This window comes from Lonchura striata, chromosome 36 (assembly GCF_046129695.1).
Source record: "Lonchura striata isolate bLonStr1 chromosome 36, bLonStr1.mat, whole genome shotgun sequence".
NCBI classification, from domain to species: domain Eukaryota; kingdom Metazoa; phylum Chordata; class Aves; order Passeriformes; family Estrildidae; genus Lonchura; species Lonchura striata.
Window position 1 is genome coordinate 3,554,049 of NC_134638.1, and position 18,318 is coordinate 3,572,366.

The window sequence follows — 18,318 nt, forward strand, 5'->3', positions numbered from 1 at the left end:
GGACCCTGGGAACGCTGATCCCTCTGGCAGCTTTCCAAGTCTCCCTGTGCCTTCTCCAGGTGCCCGGCATGGTGAGATACATCCACCAGTGGCTCATGGCCAATGATTCTGCTGAGCACAGGCTGGACAACGCCCTGCTGTATCTCACAGAAGCGCAGCCAAATGAGGCAGTAATGACACTCCTGCGTGTGGCCCCATCCTGTGACAGGTATGGGGCCCATCTGCCCAGAGGGCTCAGGGCTCACCCCAACCCATCGCCCTGTACAGCCTGGGCCAGGTTTCTGACCAACAGAGAGTCCCAGGGCCCTCTGGCTGCTCCCTTTCCAGGCCCTGGCATGTCAGCCCCAAGCCTGCTGCCATGCTCCCTCGTTGTCCCACAGGGGCCTGTCCCCACAGGGCTGGGCTGCCTGGCTGCTGCTGGAGAGGGGCAGTGGGCAAAGGCAGAGCCGGCAGTCAACCCGGGCCTCTAGAGATGCCCAGACCACGGTGCTGTGTCTGAGATGCCCTGAGACAGAGCTCTAACCCCGCAGAGCTGCCATGGCCATGTGGAAGACCATCATGTGCACACCCTGGACTGCAGAGCTGGCACAGCAGATACTCCTGGATGTGCTGGGGAGCTGGCCAGAGCACAGCATGAGCACCTGCGATGGGAACAGAATGACTGTCTTTGCCCTGGCTGTGAGTTTCTGCCAGTGGACTTTGCTGGCCCCAAGGCCACCTGTCCAGCAGCTCTCCATCCTCCTTTCCCCACTGCATCTCCCTGCCTCAGGCACTGGCCTGAAAGCTGGCCTAGGGACAGCTGCAGGGCCACCAGGCCCGCTGCTCCCCCTGTGTCTCTCTGGGCCTCTCCCTGCCACGCTCGGGCCCTGTCCCACGGACACCTTGGCACTGAACGCTGCCTCGGGGGACTTTGTCCTTTGCAGGCAACTGTGGTGATATGGAAGATCCTTCAGGAGCGCTGTGTCCCAGATATAGTGGATGAGCATTTCCCGCAGTTATTTGTGCATCTGCTCTTCCAAGTGTTCTTCAGCACCAAAGAGATGCCAGAGGAGGTGGATACCTTCTGGAAGGGATGCCAGGAAGAACATGGCCTTGCCAGCAGCCCCAACAGGTGCTCTATCCCAATCCTTCTGTCCCTGCCACATGGCCAGGGCAGGAGCCAGTGCTCCCAGTGTGACCCGGGCTTTGCTCTGCACTCAGGTTTGCAGTGAGGACCCTGAAGTCCCTGCTGTGCCAAATGGACTATGAGGATGTGGTGTTGTCAATGGAGCGCAAGCGTGGCTGGGACACGCTGCTCTGTGCTGACACCCACATTTATGCCGTGGGTCTGCTGGCCAGGTGAGACCCCCTTCTCCCCATTGCTCCCGGCATTTGTGCTCTGTGGCTGGGATATCCCACTCAGTCCCCATGGCCATGGGCCAGAGGGACGAGGGACAGCCAAGCAGACTGGGAAAGGCTGGGAGAGGAGGGTGCCCAGCAGCAGCCACATCTCAAAGGGCCCAGGTCCCCCTGCAGGGTGGGGGGTAAAGACAAGAACTGCATCAGTCTGTCCTGGGAGGGGCTTCCCCCCCCGACTCAGGGTCTTAGTGTCGTAGGAGCGGGCCCCCGGCCAGTAATTATCACTGACTCCATGTATTTCAGAGGTCCGATCAATAATAATTATTATTAAGAAACCCATTGTTCTTATAGATAGTTATGATATAGGTTGATTTAATGTGTTTTCTAGTCTAAACACTATACCATTAGTTACTTAAGAAAGCACATTTTGGTAGACAAATCTCTGTAACATATTCCGAATGTTCACAATGCCAGGTGCAGCATGTTAAGATAAGAATGTTTTTTCATTCTTTCCTCTGATCTTCTCAGACTTTCTCAGGCGATGCCTGGGAAAGTTGTTTGTTTCTCTCTGAGGCCAGAGAGCTGCTGCCACATCTTAGTGCCATTTTCTGCCTTCCAGGGAGATGGGCAAAGAATCCATCGATGAGTGTAAAAGCATCTTAGACTATCTCCTTCAGTTGCTCCGCAAAGAGATGCCATACTGGCACTTCCCTGCCCTGGCATTCCTTGTGGAGGTGAGTCTGAAGGCCGGCGCTGCCTCCCAGCTCTCTGCCCTCTCGTAGCCGCAGCTGCCTGGGATGGTGCCCACGCCCTGCGCTGCTGCCTGGTCCCCGCCCTGTGCGGTTCTGGGCTCCTGCCGGCCGGGTCCCCTGTCACTGCCCTGTGCCTTTCAGGTCCTGCATTGCCTGGACTTGAGTGCATGCAGTGACAGCATCATGGATCTCTTGTCGAGGCACTTGCTGAGTGAGCACACGGAGATGCGCCGCCAGGTTCTGAGAGCCCTCCTCTTGGTCAGGGATAATCCCTCGATGGTAAGGAGGGGGCAGCAGCTGAAGCCGTGCAGGCAGCGTGGTGCTGGGGAACACAGTTGCTGGTCTTCAGGCACTGGGTCAGCTGCTCCCAGCTCTCCTGCCTCCCACTTCAGCTGCCCGAGGGCTGCGGGACAGGCCTTTGGCCTCTGGGCCCTGTGGCAGCAGGGTGGCCTTTCACACACTTTTGTTCCGCACAGGCCAAAAGAATGCGGAGCCTGACCGAAAGCCTCGGGGAGCTCCTGCAGGAAAATGATAGTGATGTGGTCAGGATGAGCATTGTTCTACTTAGTGATTTCTTCTTGGATAATGACACCCCAATACCCAGCCCCATCGCCCTGCAGCTGGCTAAGGTGCTCCTGCCACTCTTTGAACACGTAAGGCTCTGTGCCCTCAGCCACGGCCACTGGCTGCTGCCCAGACACTTGGTGCCCTGTGGAGATGCAGGCCTGCGCCAAGGTGGGCCAGAATCAGCTGATGCCAAGGTCTTGTTTCCTTCCTGTTACACAGGATGACTGGCATGTGCAGTGGATCTCCATGTTTGTATTTCGAGCCTTGCTGTCTACTGTAGTGGAAGAAGAGAAAAAGCTCCTGATGACACAAGTGTGTCACAGCCTGCTCCCACTCTTCTTCCACTGCCATGATGAGAATCAGAGTGTGGCAGAGGTGAGGACTCACGGGCTGCTGCTGTCGCCCTGGGAGGGGGCTTGGCTGCCTCCTGCCCTGGCGCCTGGCAGGCTGCATCCTCCTCCTGGCCCTGGCACAGGGATGCTGATCCTGGGCTGCGGGGCCATTTCCGTGTCTCTACTGCTCTCCAGGCTTCTTGGGAAACCCTGCTTTGTGTGGCCAAATTCCTGAACAGGAGAGATCTTGAAAAGCCTGTAAAGAAGGAGAAACTGTGGAGGTTCATTGAGATCCTGGTAAGGAGGGCCGGGAAGCCGCAGCCCCAGCCTGGAGCAGCCCCTGAGCGCGGTGCTCGGTGTGCGGGCTGGCAGCTGTGCCCCTGCCCGCTGCTGCAGCCCGAGGCCGCACGGGCTCTGCTCCAGGCTCCTGCGGCCCGAGCCGGGTGCCCATGGAGCCCCGGCCCGGGGGGCTGCGGGGCCAACCCTTTCCTCCTGTCGCTCTCTCCAGCTGGCAGAGGACAGCAGCAGCGTGGCCGAGCACCTGCGCCGGGCCCTGCCCTACCTGCAGAGCCCACAGGAGCCCCTGCGAGAGGCGGCCGTCAGGTTCATGGGTGAGCCACGAGCCGGGCCAGGAGGGCGTGTGGGCACAGGGCTGGCGGCGCCGCTGGCAGGGAGCTGTGCCCTGGGCCTGACAGGCTCTGTGTTCCCAGGGACGGCCGGGCGGTACCTGAGGGGGAGGAAGGAAGAGCTCCAGCTCATCTGTGAGGGTGAGTGAGGGCAGCGGGCTGCCAGCGAGGGCTGGCGGGGGATCTGCGAGCCCTGCCCCGGCTGCGGAGGGCTCTGCTCCCTGTGCAGACCAGGGGCGGCGTGGGCAGAGCACACAGAGCTTTCAGGGCACCTGGGGGATTCGTGGCCAGCAGCTTTGGGCTGATCCAGCTGGTCCCTGCTCCCTGCTGGCCATAGCCAGAGCCGGCTGGGATGGCCCTGGCACAGGGATCTCCTCGGGTCCCCTCAGATGCGGGAACTGACCATGGCGCTGTTCCTCTCTCTTTCAGCCCTAGAAGACACGGCCAATGACATCAGTGTCGCCGTTGCGAGCCTGGCAGTTCAAACGTTGTCTGTCCTCCAGGGAATAGAGAGAGCTCGATATTCCCGCTTCCACAGCCTGCATGATCGGCTCTGCAGGGCATGGAGGAGACGGCCTCGTCTGTCGGGGCTCGGCTGGCTGCGCTGCTGCAGCTCTGCAGAGAGCTGATCCCAGAGGCTCTGTCTGCTGGGGCCACTCGAGCCAGCAGGAATGTTTCGTTTCTTTAGGATTGTTCTTTTCTTCTTTTTGTTTTTCTTTAGCATAGAAATATAGGATGTGTTGTAATAGACAGACTCCCAGGATCTTTCTTTTGCTGCCCAGGCTCTGCAGGGCCTAGGGGAAGAGGGAGAAAAGGGTTCCTGGGCTCAGCAAGCTGCCCAGGCATGCAGGGTTGCAGGGAAAATGGCCAGAAGCCCCTTGGCCTTTGGTGGTTCTGCTGAAGCCTTTGTGCTGCCCACAGAGCAGATGGGCAGGGGCTGGAGCTGTGGGGATCTCTGTGAGAGCGGTGCCTGGAGATGGCCACAAGCCCTGTCCCAGGCAGGAAGCGCCATCCGTGTCCTCCTGCCCGTGTGTTGCTGCCTGGAATGCTGAGGGCTCCCAGGTGCCTCTTGATGGATCAGGTTGGCCAGGCTGGGGGAGACCCTGAGGGGACGGGGCCACGAAGGGATGAGGGGCTGTGGAAGCCCAGACAGGACAAGGCAGTGGGAAGGCACGGGGGGGACGTGTGAGGGAGTGGGTAACGTTGGCTCGGGGAGGAAAGTTGGTTGGAACCAAAGGCACCACTCACCCTCACAAAAATATCACCAAAAGTCCTCACAAAAATATCATCAAAATCCCATAAAAATCCCCCCCAAAACACCCAAAACCCAACTAAAATCTTCCTAAAAAATCCCCCAAAACTCCCCAAAATCCAATAGAAATCGACTCAAAATCCTCACAAAAAATCCCACCAAAAATACCATAAAATTCCCACAAAAATTCCACTGTAGATTCCTTGAAAATGCCAGAAAAACCACACAAAATCCCAGGTAAATCTCCACAAAAATTCCACCCAAAAGCCCACAAAACTCACCCAAAAAAATCCACAAAAAATCACCCCAAGGCTCACAGAAATCCCTCAAAATCCCCATAAAAATCGCCCCCAAAATCCCCTTAAATGCCACACAAAAATCCCACAAAAAGTCCCACTAAATCCCCATGAAAATCCCACAGAATCCACAGAGAAAAATCTGTACAAAAATGCAGCCAAAAATCCCCCAATCACACAAAATCCACACAAAAAATCCCACCAAATCACGCAAAATATCCGACCAAAATTTCCCTAAACCCCCCCAAAATCCACACCAAATACACTCAAAAAATCCGCGCCGAAATCCCACCAAACCCCTCTCAAATTCCCCAAAAAATGCCCCCAAGTCCTATCACATCCCACCCGAAGTGCGAGGAAATCCACCCAAAAAATCCCCACGAAAACTTCCCTCAAAATCCCAGCCAAACCTCCCAGGAGCAGCCCAAGAATCCCGCAGAGATCGCTGCGAGTGCCCGAATCGCCCGGGACAATCCCCGAGCCATCCCCGCCCGGCCCCGCGCTCCGGCCCCGCTCTCTGTGGGGCCGGGGCCTCTCCCCCCTTGGATCTGCGCTGGTCCCGTTCGCGCTCCGCTCCCGCTCCCGCCCCACCAGCGCTCCCTGCCCTGGGCCGCGCTGGCCGAGCCCGGCCGGGCGCGCTGAATCCGCTGGGACGGCGCATCCCGGCCCCGGCCCCGGCCCCGCGGGGCTCCCGGGGCAGCTCCGGCCGGGATGCGGCACTGCCGCGGGGCTTTGGGCTTTCCCGGCGCTGCCCGGCGGCTCCCGGGGATCTGCGGCTTCCCGAGGGACTCGGGGAGCTTCCAGAGGGGACCTGGGCTGGCTCCGGGGGGATTTGGGATCACTCCGGGGGGAGCTGGGGACGGCTCGGGGGGTTTGGGGTTGTTCCCGAGGATTTTGGGGGGATCTGGAAGAGGCTCCAGAGGGGATCTGGGGCTTTCTGAGGGATCTGGGGGAATTCTGAGGGGATCTGGGAGAGTTTCAAGAGGGATTTTGGGGTCTTCCAAGGGATTTTCAGAAGTTCGGAGGGATTTGGGGATGCTCCAGAATGGATCTGGGGCAGTTCCAGAAGCAATCAGGGACGTTTTTGAGGGATTTTGGCAAGTCCTAGAAGGAATTCAGGGAATTTCAGCAGGATTTTGGGGTAATTCAGAGGAATTGGGGAGGTTCCAGCAGGGATTTGGGGTCATTCCCAGGGGATTGGGGGGTGGATTTCTGGTGAGATTTCCGTTTCTTCCCCAGATTTCAGGCTTTTTCCCAAGATTTCCTGTTTTTTCAAGAATCTGTGGATTTTTCCCTGAATTTGGGTCTCACTGTGGGGTAGAAGGGGAAGGTTTAGGAGATTCAGGGTGAATTCTTGGGGGCTCCTGGACGGATTTTGGGTGGGTTCCCAATTGAATTTTGTGCTTTTGTCCCAGAATTACAGGATTTTTCCCAAAATTTGGGTATTTGCCTGAAGATTCTGCTATTACCACTGGTTTGTCCCGGAAGGGGAAGCTTTGGCGGGTGGGGGGGGGGGGGGGGGGGGGCGTTAGGGTGAATTTTAGGGATAACTGAGGCTGGATTTGGGTTTTTTCCCAAGGATTTTGGAGTTTTTCCCAGAATTTCAGGATTGTTCCCAAAATCCCAGGACTTCTACTCTGATTTGTCTCTTACCATGGACATTTGGTAGAAGGGGAAGCTTTGGGGCGGTTCCTGGTTGGATTTTGGGGATATTTGAGGCTGCATTTTGAGTTTTTCCCCCAGGAATTCAGGATTTCTCCCAGAATTTCAGGATTTTTTCCCAAAATGTCAGGATTTTCCCAAGGATTTGGGTCTCACCATGGACTTGTCATAGAAGGGGAAGCTTTGGGGGGTTCCTGGTTGGATTTAGGGGTGTTTCCAACTCAATTTCAGGGATTCTTGATGGGATTTTGGGGGGAATCCTGGTTGGGTTTGTTTTTTTTCCTCAGGATTTTGGGTTTTTTCCATGAGAATTCCAGGATTTCACCCAGCATTTCTGTCTTACCATGGGCTTGTCATAGAAAGGGAAGCTTTGGGGTGTTCAGGGTGAATGAGTTTGGTGGGATTCCAAGTTGGACTTTGGGGGTATCTGAGGCCAGAGTTTGGCGTTTTTTCCCCAGCATTGCAGTTCTTTCCCCAGTGCCAGAACTCCCCCAGTCGCTGTCTCCCCACGGGTTGGCCGCAGGAGGGGAAGCCCTGCAGGGAGCGCAGGGCGTTGGTGGCGCTGCTCATCTCCCTGAAGGTGAGGAAGGCCTGGCCCCGCAGGCCGAGACTGCGCCGCACCAAAATGTCCAAAATCTGCCCAAACGGCGAGGAAACGGTGCAGAGGGACTTCTCCAGCTCGGGGACACCCAGGGGACAGCCTGAGCCCCTGGGGACAGGCACGGACACTCTCAGAGCCCCCAGGACCCCCCAGCCATCCCCGTCCTCCTTGGTGTCCCGGTTCAGGTGGTTGATGGAGATGCTGGGCTGGGGCCGGGGGTCCTGCACCGCCAGGGCCGGGACCCCTCTGTGGGGACAGGGGGGCTTCAGGGGGCGTCTGGGGGGCTGCGACCCCTTCACCCCCTGGCACCCCTTTAGGTGTCCCCAGAGCCCCAAATCCACCCCAGACCCACCTAAAGCCCCCAAATTACCCTCAGGTCCCCCCACTTTACCCCAAAATTGACCCCAGAGCCACCTCAGAACCCCCAGATCCCCCCAGTTCCTCTCACAACTCCGCCAAAGTCCCCTCGGACCCCCGCAATTACCCTCAGATCCCCCTAAACCCAACGGAGAACGCTCCAGAAGCTCTCAAGCTCCCCCCAAAGCTCCCTAAAGCCCCCTCATTCCCCCAAACCCAGCAGACACACGCCTATTTCCTGTCAGTTCCCCAGAAATCCCCAATTTCTCCCCGAGTCGCCCCAAACCCCCCGTTCAGTTTCCCCGGCCCCACCTCAGCCCCTCCTCAGCCGCGCTCCCCTGACAATTTCCCGCCTGCACCGCGCGCGCGGGCTCCCCCAGCCAATAGCGGCGCGCCCCGTGCCGAACCAACCAATCAGCGCGCGGCTGCAGCCAATCAGAGGGAGCCGGGAGCGGCGCCCCTCCCCCGGCGGCCCCGCCCCCCGGGCTCGGGCGGGCCCTGCGGGCGGCGCTGCCAGAGCGGGGGAGGCGCTGGGAGAGGCGGGAGCCGCGGGAGCCGCGGGGGCCGCAACGCTGGGGAGGGGGCTCCGCACAGGGGCCGGGGGCTGGGAGGGGCTGGGGGGGCTGGGGAGGGGTCCTGGGGGGATCGGGGGCCTTTGGGGAGGGATCCGGGGGGAGTTTAGGGAGGGCTCTGGGGGGTCCTGGATGGCTCATGGAGGAGTCCTCGGGGCAGTCTGGGCGTCCTGGAGGGCTCTTGGGTGGGGGATCCTGAGGGGTCCTGGAGGTGTCAGGGAGAGTCTGGGGAGGGGTCTTGGAGCATTGTGGGGGGACCTGGGGGGTGGGGATGGGTCCTGAGAGGGGCCTGGAGGGGGGGTCTTGGGAGGGTCTGGGCGGAGTTGGGGGAGCGGTTTGGGGGGTCCTGGTGGCGTCCTAGGAGGTTTTGGAGGTTTTGGGGAGGGGCTTTGGGGGATCTGGAAGGGTCCCAGAGAGGGTCTGGGGGGGGTTGGGGGTTTTTGGGAGAGGTCCTGGAGGGATCTGGGGAGAGGCTGGGGGGTCCCAGGTTGGGTTTGGGGAGAGGTCTGGAGGGTCCTGGAAGGGTCCTGGGTGGGGTCTTGGGAACGGTCTGGGGGGGTCTCAGGGGACATCCTAGGCTGGGCCCAATTGGGGTCTGGGGGCTCTCAGGGGGTCCTGGGCCAACCTTGAAGGGGCTCTGGGGAGGATTGGGGTTCCTGGAGGGGGTCCTATGGAGATCTGGGGGTCCCAGGCAGTCTGATGCCCACCCTGAATGGGGTCTGGGCGTTTCGGGGCGAGGGGGCACAACAGGGGTTCCCCCTTCCCCCATTTTTGGGAGGATCTTCCATGGTGCCCCCTCCCCAAAAATTTCCAAGGGCCCCTGAAGTTGCTCCTGTTCCACTGGCTGGTGCCCCCTGACCCAGGACAGCCCCCAGTGAGTCTGGGGGAATTTTGGGGGGATTTTGGTGGTGGTTGTGGACTTTGGGGGGATTTTCTTGGGAGTTAAGGGGGAATTCTTGGAGTCTTTTGGGAGAATTATTAGGTTTTGAGGGCGTTTTGTGGATGTAGGGAGTTTTGGATTTTGGGGGACTTTATTGTCGTTTTGGAAGGGGTTCTTTTTAAAGGGTTTATTGAAATTATTGGGAGGTTTTTTGTTTTTAATTTTAGTGGGTTCCACTGGGATTTTGTGGGATTCTCTGGGGTTCTGGAGGCTCTTCTTCTGATTTTTAGGGGATTTGGGGGCTTTTTAGTGAAATTTTGGGGGGCTTCGTGTAGTAATCAGGGCTCATGCCTTTATTAATGTTCAGCTATTTATTATAAAGATCAGCTGGGCAGGGAGCTCAATGCAGAGCTCACCCCCGCTGTTGTAGCTTTTTCCCAGTAGCCAAAGGGCGAGAAGGCTGCAGAGTCTGTCCCTGGAGTCTCCGTGGCACACTGGTAGCCGGAGGTGAAGAGGTGTGCAGTCTGTGTCTGAAGTCCTGGTAGCCGAAGGGTGAGGGCATGTGCAGAGCCTGCTGCCAAAGTGCAGCAGCAGCTGTCCCCTGTCCTTCCCTCCTGGGAACACCAGGAAGAGTTGTTCCTTTGTTCCTGCTTCCCACAGCCCAGTCCAGTCTGGTCCCCTGCAGGCTATGGTGACAGGTCAGACACAGACCAGGGATGTGGTTCCCTTTTCCCCAAGCAGCTCACCCATCCAGCCCCCTCCACTGTGCCCAGCCTTCCATTTAGGGGTGTTTTCATCCCCAAAACCCCCTCCCGTGATTCCACAGGTCTCTCTATTTTGCATCCCAATCCTAGAATGGTAGTGTGGGTGGGGGTGTAGGTGATTCTCAGGAGCAATTCGCTAATTAATATTTCAATGTCAGTACTTAGCCCAAACCGAAGTGTCTCAGCAAGGCTGTTTTGTTCATAATAAATCCCTCCACTATTTCTTTGATCGGGCTTAAGCCCGCATCAACTTACAGTCTCTGGCTTTTGAGGGTTACCTTCTTTGGGTAATTCTCTTGATTCCTAGAAGCAACATAAGACTGAATAATATTCTAACTAAAAATTTCTTCTGTTGACTTCTTTGACTAAAGGACACATATTAAACAATTACAAAGTGTTTAAACTTTTACTGTGGTACTTTAACTCAGAAACGGTTATTACTACCTTACTGTATATCAGCTTCTAGCAAGTTTTTTTAAAGTTAATTTTAAGTCTTCTGGTCCCCTAATTACCATCCATATACAAGAGGAGGTGGGTGACCCTATTGGGTCTGGTCTGGTGTCTGGGGGTGGCACTGATCCTTTTACTCTGGTGATATGGTTTCAGCCTTTTTCTTGAACACCTGGAAAGGTCCTTCAAATCTGAGGGTTAGTGGAGTGGTGGTGCTCTAGGATTTTATTAACACCCAATCCTCAGGACTGATGTGGGCATTGGTATCCAGAGGGGAGGTTTGGGGGAGATATTCCTTCTTTCTGAGGCTTTCTAGGGATTTTCTTATGGTTTTTTAATATTTTTGAGTTGCTGCCTCCCCTTCTAAATAATCTGCAGTACTGAAAGGGGTGATTAGAAGAGGGAGTCTAAACATTATTTCATAAGGAGAAGCCCCTATGTCGGACCGAGGTCTTGTTCTAATGCACAAGACAGTAAGAGGTAAATATTTGAGCTAATTCATTTTTGTCTCTTTAATTAATTTGGTTGTTACATTTTTAAGAGTTCTATTCATCCTTTCTGCCCTTCTCGAGCTTTGAAGATGCCATGGGGTGTGCAATCTCTACCTTATCCCCAGGGCTTTTGTTACTTGATGCAAAGTTCAAGCGACAAAATGTGGACCTCAGTGCGAGTCAATGTTACTGACTAGCCCGTATCGAGGTATGATATTTTCTAAGATTATTTTTGCAACTTCTTTTGATTGGGAAAGCCTCCGCCCAGTGAGTGAGATGATCTACGATCACTAGTAAATGTTTGTACCTCTGCACAGAGGGCATTTTACTGAAATCTACTTGTATGTTTTGGAAAGGTCTTAAAGCAAGTTTTCCTCCCCCATGTGCTGTTTTTCTCATTACCTATTGGTCAGCTTTCAGGCAAATCACACATCCACTTGTGACTGCCTTTGCCAGGTCATACACTCCAATAGATAAATTTTCCCATAAAAAGTGGTCACACAAACCTTGGATTCCCCAGTGGATCAATTCATGACTTGAACTATTATCTTTTTATCTCGTGGGATGGTCCTTACCCTTAATTGGATTTGCAAATTGTGAGAACCCTGGGTTTGGTTTGGGGGTCTCGTGTGGTGGTAAAGTCTCTCTTCCAACCCGTGCTTCCAAAGAAAAACTCCACAGTCTCTTGTTGTTCGGTCTCAAGATGATTTATTGCTAGTTATCTAACAGATTATGTTCTCGGGCTGCGGCTGTTTGATCAGCAGCCCGGGCAGAGACGCACACACTCCTGACACCCTGACTGTCCGGTGTCTTCTTCTTCTCCCTCCCCACCCAGGGCTGCTGCTATCTTTTATAAGATATATTACGTATAACATGTTTACAATTATTCCCCAATACCTACTACCTATATTCCCAAGTGCTTTTCTACTCTAAACCAATCTGCGAATGCCAACATCACCAAGAACATGGATGTAAGGAAGAAGAAAGAGGAAGGACAGGAACAGCCCACTTTCCTCCATCTTAGAACTTCTGACCCCCATGTACAAAGTAAAAACCCCCCTGTATATATGCTAAAACCCCCCTGTACAATACTAAAAAAATTTCCCCTCTACTTTGTAACTACTTTTACTATACTATCTAACCCTTTGTGACTGATTTTTCCACCTTAAAAGTTGGTAATTCATTCCATGGCTCAAACTCAAATCACAGCTGATTCCAGCTGCTTGCTGGGGTCTAGAATGCTCTGACAAAGGCCTGGAACCTCTAAAAATGTCTGAGAGACATTTTGAGTTCCCACATCTCCCCTCCCTGTTTGAACCAAAAACACCTGCTTTGCCACTTTGTTCAAGGCCCTTAGAATACACATGAAAATGCATGGCATAATAAGCAGAAGAACTACAAGCCCTATAAGAATGTAAAATATTGTTTTTAAAATTTCTTTCCACACTGGTGAGAGATCAAAAAGGTTAAAGAAATCATCCCACCAGGATCCTGTTACTTTTTTCAACTTGGTGATACTACTTTCTAACTGTTTTATTTTTTCATGAATGGATTTTGAATGATCTGACAAGTTCATGCAGCACATCCCCTCAAATTCTTCACATCCGTGCCCATGTGACAGCAACAAATAGTCAATTGCTGCCCTGTTTTGAAGCACTGCCTGTCTTGCACTGCTGATGTCTGTTAACATGTCACTCAGTGCAGACGAAATGGCACGACTGTGTTTGCTCAACCAGCAAGCTATGTGGTCCAATTGTGTCAAGGCCACCTCTGATGCTGTTTGGGGTGAGAAAATTGCAACTGCAATCCTCCGAGCCTTGTCCCAGGTATAAACATCATCATCATCACAATTCGGACTCTATTGATCAAGGGATCTTTTTTCCCTGCATGTCTGTTCCTTTAAAGTTTTCAAATCAGGTGTTATCAATGAGAACTCCCCAATGCTGCATGGACTGCCCTTGACTTTTGCAGGGATATCAGGACAAACTCTGTCCCCACAAATCAAAAACACTCCCTTCGGTAAAGTGGCTGGGTGTTGAAGGGATGATTTGCTCGTCACCTTGGTGTAATTGCACCAGGATGATGCATTTTTATAAAAAGGCTGAATTGGAGTGACATCTATTGTATGATTATCTGTCTTTGCCACTCCCACTGGATTAAATTTGATGCAGTATTTCATTTTTGTTGACCCAAAAATGTCGAACTCTGGGGGTTCCAGGTGAGGCACAGGAAGGTATTGCGTCCAAACATGCCATCCTTCCATAGAATCTGCAAAAGTTTTCAAAACCTTTGGAGGGATATTTTTTGGAATTGGCCACTCCTTCACTGGCACACCTACCAAACATGTTGAAAATTGTTTCCCTGGCTTTGAATGAATCAGACAAATACTGTCCAGACCTGCTGCCTTTGCCAAAGTTTCCCACACATTTTCCCTCGGTTGTTTCATGGGAAAATCTGTCTCATTGCCCAAAGCAACAGGCAAGAGAATGAGACACATGAACACTACCTGTCTAAACTCCATGTCCATGTCCCCAACCTCTGTGAAAATCCCTGCAATACAGCAACACTTAAATAACACTTAATTTACCCGAAAAAACCCCAAGTCTCTGCGTAATCAATCGTTGTCTGACGAGACGTCTGCAGCGTCGTTGTCTGCCTCCGTCTGCGTGCTCTCTTCTTTGCTTCTCGGGTCTGCGTCCACCTGCGTCCGCACCTGAAAAGGTTTCATGTAACTCGCCGACAACCAATTCGGCCCTCACTGTGTGGAAACACAAGAGAAACCCTTGCCCCAAGATTTAATGTAAATGGACCTTCAATTTGTCCTGATTCCGGATTTCTGATCAAAACCAAAGGATTTTCCCTTAACTTTGCTTGTGCACTGTTTGTAAAATGCCTGACAATTGGTGGTGTGGGCTCTGAGAATGAACTATTTAAAAAATTCAACACATACAGAGCTTTGTTCAGCCACATATAAGGTGTTGTGCCTGCCTCTCCCCTTTTCTGTTTATCCAAAAGGGATTTCAGGGTGTGATGTTCTTTCAATGATTGCTTGACCTGAGGGAGAATAAGGAATACCAAAAGTGTGTTTCACTCCCCATTTTTTCAGAAATTTTTCAAGCACCTTGCCTGTATAAGTTGGACCATTATCTGTTTTTATTTCTTGTGGCACCCCGAGTGATGCAAATGCTTGTAGAAAGTGTCTGCAGGCATGTTCTGCGGTCTCCCCTGTATGTAATGATGCAAAAATCGCCCCTGAAAATGTGTCTACTGAAACATGGATATTTTTGAGCCTCCCAAAGGATGGGTATTTTGTGACATCAGCTTGCCAGAGCTGAAGACTCTGCAATCCCCTTGGATTGACAGTTCCTGTAGATGCAGGAGGCTGCACAAGCTGACAGTCTGGACAAGCACTGATGATCTCCTATGCCTGACTTTTAGAGAGGCGAAAGGATTCCATCAATGGCTGTGCATTTTGATGGAAAAATGCATGGCTCAATTTTGCCTGCTCAAAAATATCTGGCAATGTCTGAGATACGGTCATTGTGAGTCTGTGTGCGTGAGCATTTCTGCTGCTAAGAACCGTGGGAGTGATGAATGTGCCCTGATATGTGTAACAAAATATTCGTGTTCTCTACTTTCTAGAATTGTCCTCATGCATGACAAATATGAATATAAAATTTCATTGCCAGTGTGTTTAAAAAGTGATCCCTCTAACTGTTTGACCACATTCACAACATATGCTGAATCTGTGATCAGATTGAGAGGTTCCTGAAACAATTGAAAAACCCTGACCACTGCTGCCAATTCCACAATTTGTGGCGAACCCTGTACCATTTTAATGTCTGATTACCACTCCCCTGTTTTTGGGTTTTGCCATGTAACTACTGATTTCTGAGTTTTTCCTGAACCATCAGTGAACACTGTCACCCCTTCCACTGGTTCCTGGCTTATTTTTGGTTTTTCCCTGAAACTTACTTTTGCATTCAGCATCCTGTGAGCTGGAAAATGAATTGTACAAACTCCCGGATATCCTAACAAAGCAACTACAAAATCCTGTGATTTCTGCATCGCCCATTCAAAATACACTATTTTCAAAAGAACATGAATAACTGAGAAATCTCTGCCTGACATTGTCAGCAACCTGGTTCTCGCCTTGATAATAATCTGTGCTACCATTTCTAGATCTGTGAGAATTGTTTTTGAGGGCCTGTAAGCTAAAATATCCCACTCTATTAACAAAAGAGGGTCCACTTGAGACAAATCCCACTGAGAAATCAACCCATATAGCTGTGCTGTTTCCGCCAACACTGCTAAATGAAAAGGCAATGATTCTACAGAGCGATGTTCTTTTCTCTGCTGAATCATGTCTGTGATCTTTTCAAGGTCTCTTTTTGCTTCAGGCGTCAGAGTTCTGGGAGATTGGATGTTGTTGTCCCCTCTCAAAAGATCGAGCAATGACGAGATGTCATCATTGGTGATTCCCAGGGTCGGTCTCATCCAGTTGATCTCCCCCAAAAGCTGTTGCAAGTCCTGGAGATTGGTGACCTTTGTGTTGATTTCCAGTTTCTGTGGCCTTATCGTTTGCTTTGTGATCTTCCATCCCAAGTATTTCCAAGGTGCAATTTCCTGTATTTTTGGTGTACTAGTTTCCAGTCCTGCTTTTTGCACCTGCGCAATCACACAGTCACGAACCTCTTGCACCTCCTGTTTTGTTGGTGCTGCAATGAGCAGATCATCCATATAATGGATAATTTTTGGTTTTGTATGTTTCTCTCATGATGGATGCAAAGCTTGGGCCATGTACCATTGGCAAATGCTTGGAGAATTTTTGAGCCCCTGAGGAAGAACTGTTCAGTGGTATCTTTGCAGAGGTTCTTCTCTGTTGATGCTTGGGACAGAAAATGCAAAGCGTGGAGCATCATCTGGATGAAGTGGAATGCTGAAAAAACAGTCCTTGAGATCAATGATCACAAGCGACCAGTCCCTCGGGATCATCGAGAGAGATGGAAGCCCAAGCTGCAGTGGCCCCATGTCCTCGATGACCTCGCTGATTTTCCTGAGATCATGAAGCAGTCTCCAAGACCCTGAAGTTTTCTTGCGAATGACAAACATTGGGGAGTTCCATGGGCTGTCTGTTGGTTTGATGTGTCCCTTCTGCAGCTGTTCCTGGACCAACTTTTTCAATGCACTCAATTTTTTCTGCTCTATGGTCCACTGATCCACTCAAACAGGATCATTTGTTTTCCAGGTCAATTTCAGAGTGGCGAGTGCCACAGTGACCCCTGTTAAAAATCCAATTCTAATTTCAGTCCCCATTGTGCCAAAAGGTCCCTTCCCCATACTGTGATGGGCTTTTGCACGATGAAAGGACGGATAACTGCTGTCTTTTTTCCCGGGCCTGTGACAACAATTGCATTCTCTCTCTGCATGCACAGGGAACTCCCCCCTATGCCTGTGAGAGAACCCAAAGGTGCAACCAAGTCCCATTCCCGAGGCCAAAAAATGTATGAAATAACTGTAACATCCGCTCCTGTGTCAAGCATCCCTGTAATAGCAATTGTCTTTTCTTTACAAGTCAACTGACAAGTAACGATGGGCCGATCCCGGCTCAAATGTTTCACCCAAGATGCATGCACATCTGCTTGATCACCAGGAAAAGAGTCCCGTTTGTTGAACACCGGCATGGCTTGCCTTTCTGGATGAGATGGCAGAGCCATAGCTCGAGCAATCGGTGTGTTTTGTGGAATTGTCAGAGGTGGTCGCAAGGCTTTTGCCGTGACCATCAGCTCCTCATTATGGTTTGCTGAAATCAAAGATGGATAAACAACAAGTCCAAGGATAGTTCTTCTGTCCCTGGCCATTATTAAAAAGTCCTGCCTTTTCCAAGAAGTCCCTGTGACACCTGTAGGTATCACTGCATGGCTATTGTCCAAAAGACACATCAATTTGGAGGTTGCCAAGACGCATTGGAACCCAGGTGGTACCAAGTCTGGGTTGCTGGGGATTTTGGAGATTGCTCTGCCGAGGGGTTCTGTTTGTTGCTCCCCGAGGATTGTTCCTGTTGGTTCTATGTCACCGCCAGGATTTTTGCCTGAGCGCACTGGCGTTGATTCGCGCTCTTTTTCCCATTTCCCGTAATCGGGAGAAGTTTCCCATCCACATCTGTCTGTGAATGACACTCACTTGCAAGATGTTTCCCTCTCCTGAATCAATGGCAAAGGTCTGGTGGCTTGTTGGTCTTTGCAAGTTGTGGGCAGTTCCTTTTAATATGTTCTTGTGTCCCACACCCAAAGCACCGTCTGTCTGCACTGGAGTTGCCCTTTGCATAATTTGCAAGAACTTCCCTAACACGTTTTTCAATTCGATCCCCCAAGTGTTCCTCCATGATGGAAGCAACATGTTGTGGTGTCCCCACCTTGCTGCACGCCTCGATCATGTCTGCCAAGGTGGCCTGGTGCGGCATCATGCTGATGATCCGTCTGCACTCCGGCTTGGCATTGGAGAACGCAAGGCTTTTGACCAGGTGTGGTTTCCCTCCCTCCTCACTCACCTGCCGCTCCACCGCCTGAGAAAGACGATCCACAAATGAAGAAAACGGCTCTGAAGGACCCTGTTTGATCTCAGTGTAGATGTTGTCCTGGACCCCCGTTGGAGCAATCTGAAGAATTGCCCTCCGTGCTGCCTCTTTGATGTCGCTGAGCACGTGATGCGGGAGCCTCACCGCCTGTTGAGTTAGACCGTCCTCAGGAGGATCACCAGCAAGCTGCACCATGGTGAGGTTTGCATTTGGCCCACCCTGGTATCTGGCTCTTAGCTCCTCCAGGGATCTCCTCCACGCCTTCTGCCACATGAGACCTAGGGTGTCTGTAAGAACTGATGTTGCAAGGTATTTAAGATCATATGGTGTTAAGTCATACATGCCAAAAATACTTTTTAACATCTGCTTGAAATATGGTGATGACAACCCATTGTCCCAAATGGCCTTAGCTAAATCTTTGATTGCTCCACAATCCAGGTGTTCCCATCTCGGGTTTTGGCCCTGAGCGTCATAGTTCACTGGCATCATTATGTTTCCCGAGCCCTGTAATAAACCTTTCTCCTTCTCCAACTCTGCTCGAATGTCCTGCCAGTCCACTTTTGCGCTCTGCAAAGCTGTAAATTCAGTGGGTACTTGCCTGTAGAGTGGAGTCATCTGTTGTGGCTGCAGCTCTGGTGCAGTAGCACTCACTGATACCAACGGCGTCTGCAGCATCTGCGAAGATGAAGGCTGAGAGTCTCTGGAGAAAAGTGAAGCATCTGCTGTGGAGGAGAACACACGACTGCCCTGCATTATTTGGAAAATTTTTGGAAGATGAACCAACAGTTCTGGCTGTGACTC